The 13510-nt window shown below is 36.5% G+C and overlaps 1 protein-coding gene across 1 annotated transcript in view; it reads left to right on the top strand.

The window, feature by feature from the left end:
- LOC139718505 (oxysterol-binding protein-related protein 6-like) overlaps positions 1-13510 on the top strand; it is a 68290-nt gene that overhangs the window by 15101 nt on the left and 39679 nt on the right. Inside the window, exons 2-3 of the mRNA XM_071629979.1 lie at positions 1092-1217; positions 5617-5670. The gene's annotated coding sequence lies outside the window, so the exon portion shown is untranslated. The remainder of the gene's footprint in view (positions 1-1091; positions 1218-5616; positions 5671-13510) is intronic.

Below are 13510 nucleotides of genomic sequence, written 5' to 3'. Positions count from 1 at the left end.
TCAAGATGCAAATGTGTACTATCTAGAGATTTGGCTTCTTACCAGACCTCCCGCTGAAGTCCTAATTAAAATTCGGAGTGTCGACACAACATGCCATATTCTGAATGGCTGGGAGGGTTACAATGTAATTAGTCCACAGTTTTTCAAGTGCATCTGTACCAGTGTGATGAACTACAATCACCAGCATTGGCAGATGAGTGACTGCCTGATTTTATAAAATCACACTTCTGCACTTTGTTCACATTGAAATGGTTCCCCCTCCCCCCCCCCCCCCAAAAAAAAAAAACAAACAAACAAAAACCAACAACAACCAAACAAACAAGCAAAATGATAAAAATGACATGGTATCTACTGTAGTACAACAGTACATTGTATTTTGCAGCACGTTCCACATTGTGTGATAATGTGTTATTATCTACTGTACATTGTACTGCTCTCTCTGTTCTCTTGAAAGGTGTTCCAGAAGGATTTTCATTGTTTGATTATTTGTAGTTTTGTCAACAATGTGTGTTTGATGTTAGTAGCTTGCCAATTGCAAAATGAAGTGGGTTTTTGTGTGCGTGTGTGTGTGTGTGTGTGTGTGTGTGTGTGTGTGTGTGTGTGTGTGTGTTTATTTTCATTGACTCTGTCCTGGGCATGGGATAATGTAAACAGCTGTATTGAGTTTAGAGGTTGAAAGCCAAATTGATTACTATAAAGTGCATTCAGTTTTGCAGGTACTTATAGGCCCCTGTACAGATCAGAAAGCTAGTGAACAATGTACCCTACCAAGAAGGTGGTATGTATGTGTACCAGGTAGTGAAGACTTTTAATAGGAGTTTGCTGGCACAGCACTGTAGAAGCTGAAAGCAGACATGTGCATTACAAATGTGATTCAGAGAATTAAAAAAAAAAAGAATTATTGTTGGTGTGATTATCCATTTGTTCGTTGTCTTTTACAGGGCACAGGTTCTGTGTCAGTCTTAAAAGTTGGGGATTTTTTTTTTTTTTTCATTGCATGTCAATTTAAAATAATGTTGCAATGAATATAATGTAGAGTTTAAAGGCCTTTCATATTCACTGTCTCTTCTCCTTCTCATTTCGCCATGCAGATAGGAATTATCTTTCTTTAATGACATCTTGATGTGCGTCCCATTTCCATAGCGATGGAAGAAGTTGACATCAGAGAGAAGAGACAGCGTTTCCAGAGGCAAACACCGAGCACGGCACCCATCCAGGTATTGAAATTTTATCTTCTTTGGGCCAGTGATGAAGATGATGGTGATCAGGATGAACTTGTGGAGGTGATGATGATGAAAGTGGTGATAGTGGTGATGATGATAATGATGAAGATAATGATTTGATGATGATTAGGGTGATGAAGATGATGAATGTAACAATGAAGAAGATTATAGTGATGATGATGAAGATGATGATGATGATGTTGATGATGATGATAACAATGATGATGATTATGATAATGGGGATGTTTTAGGAACTTGATGACAGCGATGATAATTATGATGAAGATATGGTATTAAAAAAATAAAATTTATGCAATTATAACGAAGTTGCTTGGATGATGTTGATGAATCATGATATTGTAGGTAGCAAAACTGATAAAGATAATGTGAATGAGAATGGGGAAGATGTTGATTGAGATGATGATGGTGATGATGGTTTAGGTGGTATTTAAAGATGGTGGTATCAGTTGAAATGAATTTAAGGATGAGATAAGGAAGAGCTGTGATATTAATGGAAACAAAGATTGTGAGGAAATTGATTATAGTTTGGATGGTACACTTTAGTTGATAATGATATTTGATAGATGATGGTGGTGATAAAAATGGTGATGATGCTGCATGTTTTAAAATTCATCATCAATTACAACCTTTAAATCTATGCTTAAAAGTATGTCTATAGTAGGAAGACATCGATACTAAAATGGAAATCACTACAAAGTGATTAAAAAAAAAGAAGACAGGTGTGTCAAGAGTGTGAAAATCCTCAGATTGCAGCAGAGCAAATACATCGATATATTTTTCTTTTTTTTATTGTTTCTTGTTGTTTCTGTACCTAGGTTTTTCTGTTAGTAGTATATATCCATGCATAGTTGTACTAACTCACTGCATAAAATGAGAATTGAACATTCTGTAGTAAAATTAGGCATGCAAATATTTGCTGGCTTTTGTAGTGCATGGATGAAAATACTTGGAAAGTGCTTGCTAAAGTGCACTTGGGATATGAATTTACAAGTTGGTTCAGCAAACCACAATATTTTTCATCTTAGCAAAATATGCTAATTCTACTTAAATTTGATAAATGATCGCTTTCAATAGCTGCACATGGAACTATTGTATGCAGGACTAATGATCTCATCGTTGACATCTAATAAATAGCAGGGATCGTAATCCATTGCAGTGTGCTTGTCAGTCAGAAATAGACTGGTAACATTTCTCCAGTATTAGGATTTTGCAATTCATGTTGCAGGCAGTGGGCTTGACCTCTGAGAGAAGTGACAATGAAGGGTGTGGGGTGTGTAATTGGTTTAGTGGAAAATGAGCCTCCACATTGTCAGTTGGCATTTTTTTAAAGCATTAATAGACCGTAGCAAGGAATGATATACACTGTAATGTATTAATAGTAAAGAGAAGATCAATTGTAAATGCCCACCGAATCTGACTTTATGCATGACTGTGTGATATCTGTACAATGCTGGTACATGTACAATGTACATGTACCTCAGATTGACGTACATTTGTAGTACTTGAACTATGGCACCATTTCACAATGTCAAACTACATACAAAATGTATTAAACATATCATGGTTCATGTGTAGTTTGACTGTTCGTACAGTGTACGTGTACAAGTGTACAAAAAGTAGCTCTGGGATTAAATCATGCAAAATGGCACTCCAACCTTTAATGTGGTTTGGTCTTGGGAGCAGAATGGTAACATTGTCATATGTTGGCAAACATGATGGCAATAAAGAGTAAAGTTTTACATTTTCACAGTAAAGCAATGATCATGATTATTGGGGTGATTTGTGTTTTTTAATGTATACATATAAATGATGAATTGATCTGACAGGTGACTATGAATATGATACAAGTAATTAATGACAATTACAAGGATGATGAGGAATGTGATGATGAGAATGGTGGATACAGCAATATATCCAATTTAATAGCTAAAGATATTTTCACTCATTAACATCCTGTATAAGAGCTCTTACTTTCAATTTACTCTTTAAAAGCAAGTCCTTTTGTTGTTTTTGTGTTCAATGTATGAGCTTGTACTCTTGATGTGCACAATACATTCTTTTTGGGCACATGATTGTGTAATAAGGGTAAGGCCTTGCCATACAGTTGTCAGTTGGTATCAAATGATTAACACCGGGGTGGTATTCTTGTATCTCCAAGGCCCCATTTCACACCGCATGCTGTAGACTGTAAACTGTAGATTACCGGTATATATAATGTGGTCTGTCATTAAAGGCGTACCAGCAAGGACCTCCTTGTGTACATTGTACACATACATTGTACACTGTAAAAGTACATCGCACAAGTTCCTGTCTGTAGGAAGATAAAGGCTGGTGCATGAATCTAACTGATGGGAGGCAAGTGTTGATTTCAACCAGAGGTGTCAGTGTAGGCTGCGAACGTCATTACCTGATGGCTGCAAGTGCAATGACCTTGGAAATTAAAGGCCCTACTGCACTTGTCTTTTACTTCTTTCTCCCCTCAGGTCATCCACCTTAAAGGAACAATGTAGATCTGTTGTGGTGTGTTTTTTTTTCATGATTATTTACAAGAAAATAATTCTACAAATTGTTCATACTCTGTGAGTAAATTACACAGTACATCATTAGGAAATAATGCTCACATCTTAGTTTTTTTTTTTTGTTTTTTTTTTTCATTTTGCCAGAACCCTACCTACATGTAATATGAAGGGGGGGGGGGGAAATATATTATCATAGTTTTGCAATCACTGCCTCAAATTCCAGTGGAAGCTCACATTTAGCAATGCCATTTTGAATCATTTCTAGAAACAGGACAGAGCATTCAGCAAGATTTAAAATGCTGCCACTGCTTCTAATAGTGTTATTGATAGTCTACAAAACACAGTAAAATCTTATGAATTAATGACTGATTGAATATTGATTGTGACTTTAAAATAACTTTTGTCCATCTAGACTTCTTTTGTGCACTCAAGGAGATATAGATTTCTTTTTAAATTCATTCTGGTGATTGTCTAAAGCTATTTTGTGGTTTAATGCACACGTATTTTTGTAGAATGTGCACTTGATATTTGTAGATTATGTCCATAGATGTTATGCACCCCTCGACACCATGTATTTGTCTCTGTGTGGGCAGATACAATGTGAAGATACAGAACCTTGTTATGTTGTAAATTATAGGGTGTAGGGCCTACATGTAGGTGGAGGTTGGTGATTGGGGGTGGACACGCTACATAGGGACTTGTATAGGGTGTTGGCAGAACCCAGAGTGATTATACTACACAGACATAGATAGCATACTTCAAATTGTGTTTAACAAAAGAGATTGAAGTGTGTTAACACAAGTTCCATGCGGCCTGTTTATGGCCCAGAGTAGTGAACCTCGGAAATGCAAACAATGAGGTTTACTTGTCGAGTGTAGAAAAGGGAAAAGATAGACTGTAGTATTGATTAGATTTGTTGTTGTACAGTTAGCCTCTGGAATGTTTTGTCTTTTATTTGAAACAAGCATTGCATAAATGTAGGCAAGTGTTCAGATTGTAATATTGGCAATTCATTTATAATGATAGTTGGGGATGGTTGTGCACCTTGTACAGTGTACCTATTTCCCTGTCACCAAAGCCTTTGAACTACGAAGGATAATTTTCCTACCGCTGTATGTACATTGTATGGTTGTATTCAGCAAATGCAGAAAGATTACTGGTAGGAAAAACATTATGTGAATGTTTGATGATAATTGGACAATCTGTTCAGGAGTTAATAGGACAATCTGTTGTTTTTATTCCATGTGCCACCCTCTTTACTTCTTATGTGTACAGTACGACACCTTGTGATGTTGCCGTTTTCAAAATTATTTGAAGGAAACTAGATCCTCTCATTCAAGAAGGATATAGATAAGAATTAGATATAAAAAGAATTTAAAAGTGGTGTGAAATTCTTGTTCCCCAGTAGTGAAAGTGTGCATAATGTACATTGTACAATGTACATGTACCAGGTACATACTGTACAATGTACTGTATACCTGTAGTTCGATGTCTGTGATTGTTGATTGTTGAACAAAATAAATGTACAGTAGACACTGTATTTCATTTATCATTATTGAAGTGATGGTGTTGAATGTTGGTTATAAAAGTACAATAGATGTTTGTCGTGAAAATGATTGAATGATTGAATGTTTTTTATACTAATTATTCAAAGGCTTTGCTTATCATCATTGTTTGTGGATTTTGTTGTCCCAAGCAGTGTGGATTTCATGCATAACTCTGCCAGTCACCATTATGCATTCAAATCAGTCCTCCCTCTCAGATATTGCACAGTGTTCATGACCCCAGCAAAGCAAACCTGCTGCTAACCCATTGCCTCCGTCGATCTCTGTATTGTCTCTCTTTGACCAAAGGAATCATAGGTTGAAGTGGGAGATTACCATAGAGAACTTTCGTAGGTGGAAAGGGTAAGTTTTGAAGTCATCCTTCTTTGTGCATGGATCGCCAATGTGAAGCACCCCACTCATCATACCTCGTTCCACCGTCCAGTCGCATCTGAACTTTGCATGTCTGTTTGTGTTCACACCTCCTACAAAATGTATATCACCAGAAAGGGTTGGGGGAAAAAAAGATGTATACTTCTTGCCATAAACATCCCCATCATCACATGACAATTCGGTTCACCTGTGTAGAATGCTCTGCTGCATTTTGTTAGCCCTCACATTAATGGCTTGAAGACTGACTCTCAGCTATGCACTGTAAAACTACTTTATTGTACAATTGTATACTGTAGGTATTATAATAGAGGCACAGCACCTCATATTGCGCTACACGTACATATTGTACCTAACATAGAAAAATTTGAATACGATGCAAAAATGCAATCATCTCACTATAAAAACAAAATAAAAACAAACTTGTAACCAGTAGTCAATTTTTCATGTCTCATTTCATGGTTGGAATAGTCACAGACCACGGTTCATGTTGTGCATTCTCATTATGGGGAGAGGCTGTTGCTGTTACATTGTTTTTTTTCCATGGATGATGACTCCCTGACCAAGCGAAGTTTTCTCAGTAAACCATCAGTGACACCATTTTCAAAATGATGCAAGGTCTATTATTAGATTCAGTGCATCATATGACAGATTATGATACTGAAGCATCTAAAATAACTACCAGCAAATATTTCCAGCTGTGCACTGAGGGCGACCTTTTACCATTGATGGAATCCCTCCTTGCAAAGCATCATGGGTAGGGAATTTTCAGCTTGATAAAGATTACCTGTAGTTATATCCAAAGCTGCTCGGACAGGGCGGCCTGTTACCAGTGATTGCCTCTTCTTGCAAAGCATTGTGGGAAGAGAGCTTTCTTCCTCTCTCATCCACCATTAGAAGACTACTATTAAACAAAAGATGCTTTCGAAGCAAGATAATTGCAAAATGGAACATGAGAAAATCACTATTTTCTTGCTTTCCTGCCAAGTTTTATCACTCCTCGGCTTAAAAATGAAACCTGTATTTATGCCAAGGCCATTACACTGCCATTAAAATACCAAAATCCGTCTGTAATTCTAGATTTTTTTTTTATAATTGAGTATGTGTGTCATAGTATTCATCGAAAAACTTTCTGCTCCATGTGTTCAAACCAGTTTTTTAAAAGTGATGACTGTGTGTTTTGTATTGTATTTGTATTTGTATTTGTGTGTTTTGTATTTGTGTGTTTTGTATTTGTGTGTTTTGTATTGTAAAGTATGTCTGTGACATACTTTGTTAAATTAGTGTGGTGTTTGTAAAAGCCACTTGATGCAAACCTGCAGAGGTTTGTATCAGTAATGCCCTACAGTCAGCAATGCTTGATAATTTTACTTTATTAAGTTATTTTTGTTCTGTGTATGTGTGAATGCATTCTCCTCCCATTATATAGCATGTGATGTGTGAATATTTAGCTTTTGAATTATAGATTACATTGTACATTATATTTCTACTCGTCCATGCTGCTATTGAAGCAGTTATCAAAAGCATTATTACGTCATCGCTTGTATCCCTATTCCCTTTCCTTCATATCACAAGTATTAATTAACAGTCAACAGGGTACAGGAATTACTGTAGTTCAGAGACTGGATGTATCCCACATTTATTCTGCATGTACTTTTTGAGTGTACAAATTGTATACTTCACAGGTCAACCATTATATAGAAACTTTTATTTGCATGTGGACCATTGATATTTTAAATCTGACACAAATCAGTCTCCTGAGATAATTACAGACCTTTCTTTTATTATTGATGCAGTATAAAGATCCCAATTACAAACACAGTGAGTGAAATAAATGTGATTCTGATTATGTCACTTTTCTTCTTTGCTTGCTTGTAACATTCAAATGATTGTCAGAATGTGCAATGCTCTTGTTTAATTACTGACCACTTGGAAGATATAGGTATCCAGGAAAAACAAATTAAAGCACTTTCTAATTCCGTGAAAAAAAAAAAGTTTCAGCTGCTGAGCTCTAGTATGTTTTTTAACAGCAATTTCTTTTACAAAGAAAACATTTTCTGATGGACAGAATACAAAGGAGCTTTATGTATAAAAATATACCAATAGTTCGCACTTTCCTTTCTCATATTTCACTGCATGTTGTTCCACCTCATCACCATTGTCCACCACTTTGATGAGCTGCAAAACCACCATTTATTCACCAGCATTCATTCCTGTCCATGTGCATGTATGTGCTTCAAATGTACGTAGATTCAAATTTTGTGTACGTATAACTGTCAAGTACTGAGTATGTCTGTTGCACAGTCTGTGTTTTCACTGAGCTTACATTGTAGCTCCAAACAACTGTCCTCATTGTGTGATACACCCGTAAAAGACCTTCAGAGGGTATGAAACAGCTCACATGTATACAGTACTCATACTAGTAATGTAAATGTCAATTTAGCACTAGTCTTTGGCAATTACTTTTTAATAGATTCCCTGAGCTCAAAGTTGTGTATAGAGTATGTAAGTTTTGGGATGTATACATGCAATTACACAACACCAAATGAAAATTCTCGCTACCTCATTTGTCAAAGTTATTGGTGATTATTTGACATTTGCTGTAAGTCCATAAAATTAGCATGCAATATCATTTACAAGTGCCATGAGCAGTTTGGGACAGTTCATTAATGATGTCATCTTCACTCTTAACTCAATATGGTGCTTTAAAAGTGTGACAGTTTTTTAAAGGATTTTTGTTTGCCAGAGGCCATTGGCTTTGACCGTGTCCACTTCAGTGCATGGTGTTGTACATCTATGTGTATTACAAGACATAGTGAATGGTCTTTCTTCATGCAATGAAACAAGATTACACATTCTGCAAAAGTTGAGATGCAGTATTCAACACAGCATGATATTACACACAAGGACTGTATGTGTACTCTGACATGTTGCATTTAATGTCTCCTTGAACTGATTTTTTTTTTTTTTTTTTTTTTTTTTTTTTTTTTTTTTTTTTTTAGTAGAGTATTTTTAGTGATTTAGAACTCATTCCCAGCTGTTGGAGAAAAAAAAAAAATGTTGGAACATTGCACTTTTGATAATGCTATTATGTTTTACTTAAAGTCAAATCTGCTTTAAATTCATTTTTTGCAGCCATGCTTTGATGCCACTGCTCTCATTCAATGCAACTGAACTCTTTTTTTCAGAAAATAAACCTCTAGATGTGTTTTTGCTTTTGGAGTACAACCTTGTTAGAGTGTGTGTTTAGATACTTGTTTTTCTTTAAATACATGACAAGCATGCGATTTGACAAGAAACATGCCATGTGAGTAGATAGACTTACATACCAAAGCATGATAACCCAGGAAGGAAGGACTTCTAGAGACAAGACTTGTTTTTAAAAGGGAATCAGTCGTGGTCATTCTTCTATTGATTTGATCTTAGTTCGCAGCCCATCGCGGAACATTTGAAAACCATGCCCTGGGTAGGTCTGCTAGAATAAGAATTGCGCGCCAACGAATATGTGAGCTGGAGTGTACGCCCAACGGTAATGGTCAACTGCAGTTGAGCGTGACTCTTTGGCTGTGTGTTTGATGCATTTATGCTGGGTTTATGAGCCAAACGCAGTCATACATGATCAAGATGTAGGCCTACCTACAATGCTCAGGGTCCAGTCTAGCATTTAACCTTCACACCAGGTTAGGGCAATCGTAAACTGACAGTAATGTATTCATTGTTCCCAATGAGCTTTGTGCAGATAGGAACTCCCGTGTCCTACTATACATGTACAATGTAGATGCGGACAAGCAAACAAGTTGCACGTGTACATGACCTTGGCGACTTCCACCCAGATATTGGTTGCAATTACTTGCCTAGCCATCTACATGGCATTCAATTCAGTCTCCCCAAACTCAGGCTGGACATACAAATTGTACCCACTCGGGTTGAATATCCCACTTGACTTTCTACTACACACCGTATACCAAAGAGAAGGTACAGTGTAGAATACTAGCACTGTCTTGTGCTACATGTAGATCCCTATTCATTAGCATTCAAAATTTCAGAAAATTTGGTGCTGATATGAAGAAAGAGCAGCAGGTTAATGAGTGATTTTAAGTTTGGTGCTAGTGCTGGTGTGAGTGCTATCTTTAAATAAGAGTGGCATCAGCAATAATCCCCAACCTGAAATCAGTTGATGTTAACAGGTCTAATACCTCCACATTTATTACTGTAGTTCGGGTAGCTTGTGTTGGGCCCTGTGTTGAATGTCCGCTGCTAAACTCAGATTCACTGTTTGTTTGTTTGTTTGTTTGTTTGTTTGTATTTATTTCCTAATTATGTATTATTTCCTAATTATGTATTAAAAAAGCATATACAAAATATATAAAATATCAAAATCATGTACATCAAAGTAATACGGAGGATAGCCCAAATCCAGTGATATTTTCAGAATAACTCTGTTCTTCCTTGGGGACCTTAAAGCACAGAATAAGCTTCAAAACTATTCATGGTGGGAATTTGCTTTTTCCCAATTGGAAACACCAGCCCATAAAAATCAAAACAGTAATGTACAGTTTGATATTGGTGTTTTGTTACTATGCGTAAGGGTTGAGACCCACAAACATTATGATGCCTTTGAAATCTCTGCCCATGAACCATACTCAAACACTAATAGAGATGGTCATGTAAATCTGTTTTTTAAAGCAAATGCAAGATTTTATTTTGGAGAGCTTTAGGATTTAATGTTATTTTGATCCCTCGCCTTCATCATGTATCCAAAAACAAGGATTTGTGGTCGAATCTTGTCGTATTTGACACTTTGAAGCCTGGTGTATTCACTCTTGTTGTGCAATTCCAGCAGAACTCCACAGACTTGGTGGTGATGTGAAGATGACATACAAATCTGTACACTACATGTAGGTGTGGGATCAGTGATATGTTTGTATCACTTGCGTTAATCTGACTGTCGTTGTTGGAGCCCAATGCAATGCAGTTGTACATAAGGAATAGCACCAGAGACAGCACTTTAAAGTACTCGAACCACACTGGAAACTAAGCGCAGGATATGAAGGCGTGAGATCAAAATAGAGTTAAAGGGAAACATCACTCGGTATTCAAGTTGGCTTCAATTGGAAGAGTGAACCCAAACAGATCATGGCAACACATAATTTTGCTTTAAGGAGCGGTCATACGTAAAGTGTAATGACTGGTCACTAGCACTATCATACTGTGATAGTGACCACAAGGGAGACTTCATTGCAAAAATGGCTGCTGGAGAATTCAAAATGCCCAATGTTTGACATTCTTTTGACAACAAGGATCTGCTTTTTATATCTTTTTTTAAATCATACATATGATTTTGTTTTGGTATACAACTGTAACCTGTTGTAGTATAATAACTGGCTTGGTACCTTTGAAACAGTTTTATATATACAGCTGAAATATAAGATTTTTGTCATACAATGTATTTGTATACTACATGTAAATAGATTGTGAAAGCATGGCATCAATTCGCTGATTTGAATATACAGTGACTGGTCGAGAAGTGTTGTCCGAAAAATGTTGAAATTTCCTTATTTCCTATCCAATTTTGATCATTTTTGCACTGTTGTACAGGAAATGTTTTTATCTTTCGTACAAAATTGATCAAATTTTGGAGTGGATTTCTTCTATATTGAAACAAAGTTCACCGTTTGGATTGTTTGATTAATTTTACTTGAATTCAAGTCATTTTGAACATGGGATGGGCTTTTACAGTAGTGGACTGCATTCGTGTGAACGTGGAATATGACGTAGGCATTTAATGATTTGCGTTTTGGGATATGATGAGTGACCGCTTTATCCGATACCGTATGCAATTTCGTTATTATTTTAAGATCTAGATCTATATGAAACTTAAAATACAAATTTGCACTGTTGGGTTGGTATTCAGAATAATACTTCTGATCCTTCAGGGAAGTGATAGTGTGATTCACATTATTGTCTCATTCTAAACATAGATCAGTTGTGGCTACACAGTTTCGTGAGTATACAGGTTCTGTTTTGAATTGGGGACTTGAAATTCAAGAGTCTGAGGTTATTACAACATGTTAAGTTTGAAAGTGAGGTTTCGTGTGAAAGTGCGGTTTCGTCTGAACAGGGCTATTATTGAAGATGTGTGTGTGTCGCTGTTGAATTGATCACATGAGTGCAAATCTCCTTGAGTCATCAATCAGGCTAAACAGCTGTGTCCTGGAAAGTTCCTGGTTTTGATTGGCCACATTGCACTGGCATCAATCTGAGAACAGCGTGGCTGAAGGAGAAAAAGATCAGCAAAGTGCCGCGGATTTGTGAGATAGAATATCCTTCAGCTGTTCATTCCGCAGCGCTTTGGGAGATATTCGGGATGTGGCCCTCATATGGAGATCCAGAGATAAATGTTGCTGGTACAGATGGTGTGTTTCTGTAAGTGTAGGTTGTGTATTGATACTGTTCATTCGTTGACTCGATACAGAAAGAATAATAATAATAATAATAATAATAATAATTGCATTTATATGGCGCTTCATACTGACGTTTCTAAGCGCACTTTGCTACTCATACAAATAGACTAGAAAACACAACAACATTAACAAAATTAACGTTAACAGTAACAAAAGAAGAAGAAAGAAAAGAAAAGAAAAGAAAAATACATGTGATACAATGGTACAACAATTGATAACTGTGTGCGCCTCCAGAAAAAAAAAAAAAAATTACAGCTGATTAGACAGGTGAGTTTTAAGAAGAATTTTAAATGATTCGACAGATGAGGCATTCTGAATATAAAGAAGGATGTACATTGACTCTGAGTACTGAGTTGATATGTGCAGTCCATCTATAAAGCTGAATACCTGCACATAACAAGATATTATGTTTGGTGATGTGTATGCAACCATTTACAGAAATTAACGTAATGGAAGTACGAATACACAAGAACACATAGCTGTATTTATGGCAGTGGATTGTACAGGAGATCAGATGGTAACAGTTATTGTATTACTTGATAACTTGGTAAGTCATATCAAGAAGGCTATAGATGTGCCGAAGATTCAAAAATTACTGTGAATCTTAGCTTGAGGAAACAGGCAGTAAACGATGGTAATCATTGATGTCCTTTGATAGCAAGCAGTAGAAAATTTCCTTTAACAGAATGATAACAAACTGTCAAAGAGCAGTGAGAAATAGCAGCACACAACCATTCTATATTTCATTTCCAGAAGAAAAAAAAAAATCTTCAGTAAAAGTCAAATCAATAGATCTGGGGGGCATTTCATGAAGCATTTTGTCTGACATCTTGTCGGACAAATTTGCTCTCAGCTAATCAGATGCATGGATTTCAGTATTTGGTCAGACGAAATATCTGACAAAATGCTTCATGAAATGCCCCCCAGATTTCGGAGGATTATCATATCAACATTTCTGTCACATCATCTTTGGTCAGATAGTGATGCAATATAGATCAGCCAAAGGTAACAAGGACTTATTCAATGGTACTACAAACTATGTATTTGTAGATCCCATGATGATAGTCTGTGAATAAAGCTGTAGGAGGGATCTGTTCGTAAATCCACATATCATTTTGTTTGCTCCTTGATCTGTTTGTATAACCGTAAATATCAATGTCATAAAGGTATGTCTGACCCTCCTCATGCACTATGACAAATGTGAATGCTTTATGCTATATCCACACAGGCAGGCATTCTTGTTCAATCGGCAAACAGCATCTGTCAGGAAGCAAGCAAGCCTTCCCCAGCTCTCTGCTCACAAATGATGGGAGGGAGGGGGGAGAGAATGAGGATGCATTGACACAAGG

The sequence above is a fragment of the Diadema antillarum genome, unplaced genomic scaffold (assembly GCF_040938485.1).
Source record: "Diadema antillarum isolate AM-2024a unplaced genomic scaffold, OU_Dant_1.0 scf00000095, whole genome shotgun sequence".
Classification (NCBI taxonomy): domain Eukaryota; kingdom Metazoa; phylum Echinodermata; class Echinoidea; order Diadematoida; family Diadematidae; genus Diadema; species Diadema antillarum.
This window is presented reverse-complemented; position numbering and strand designations above follow the sequence as displayed.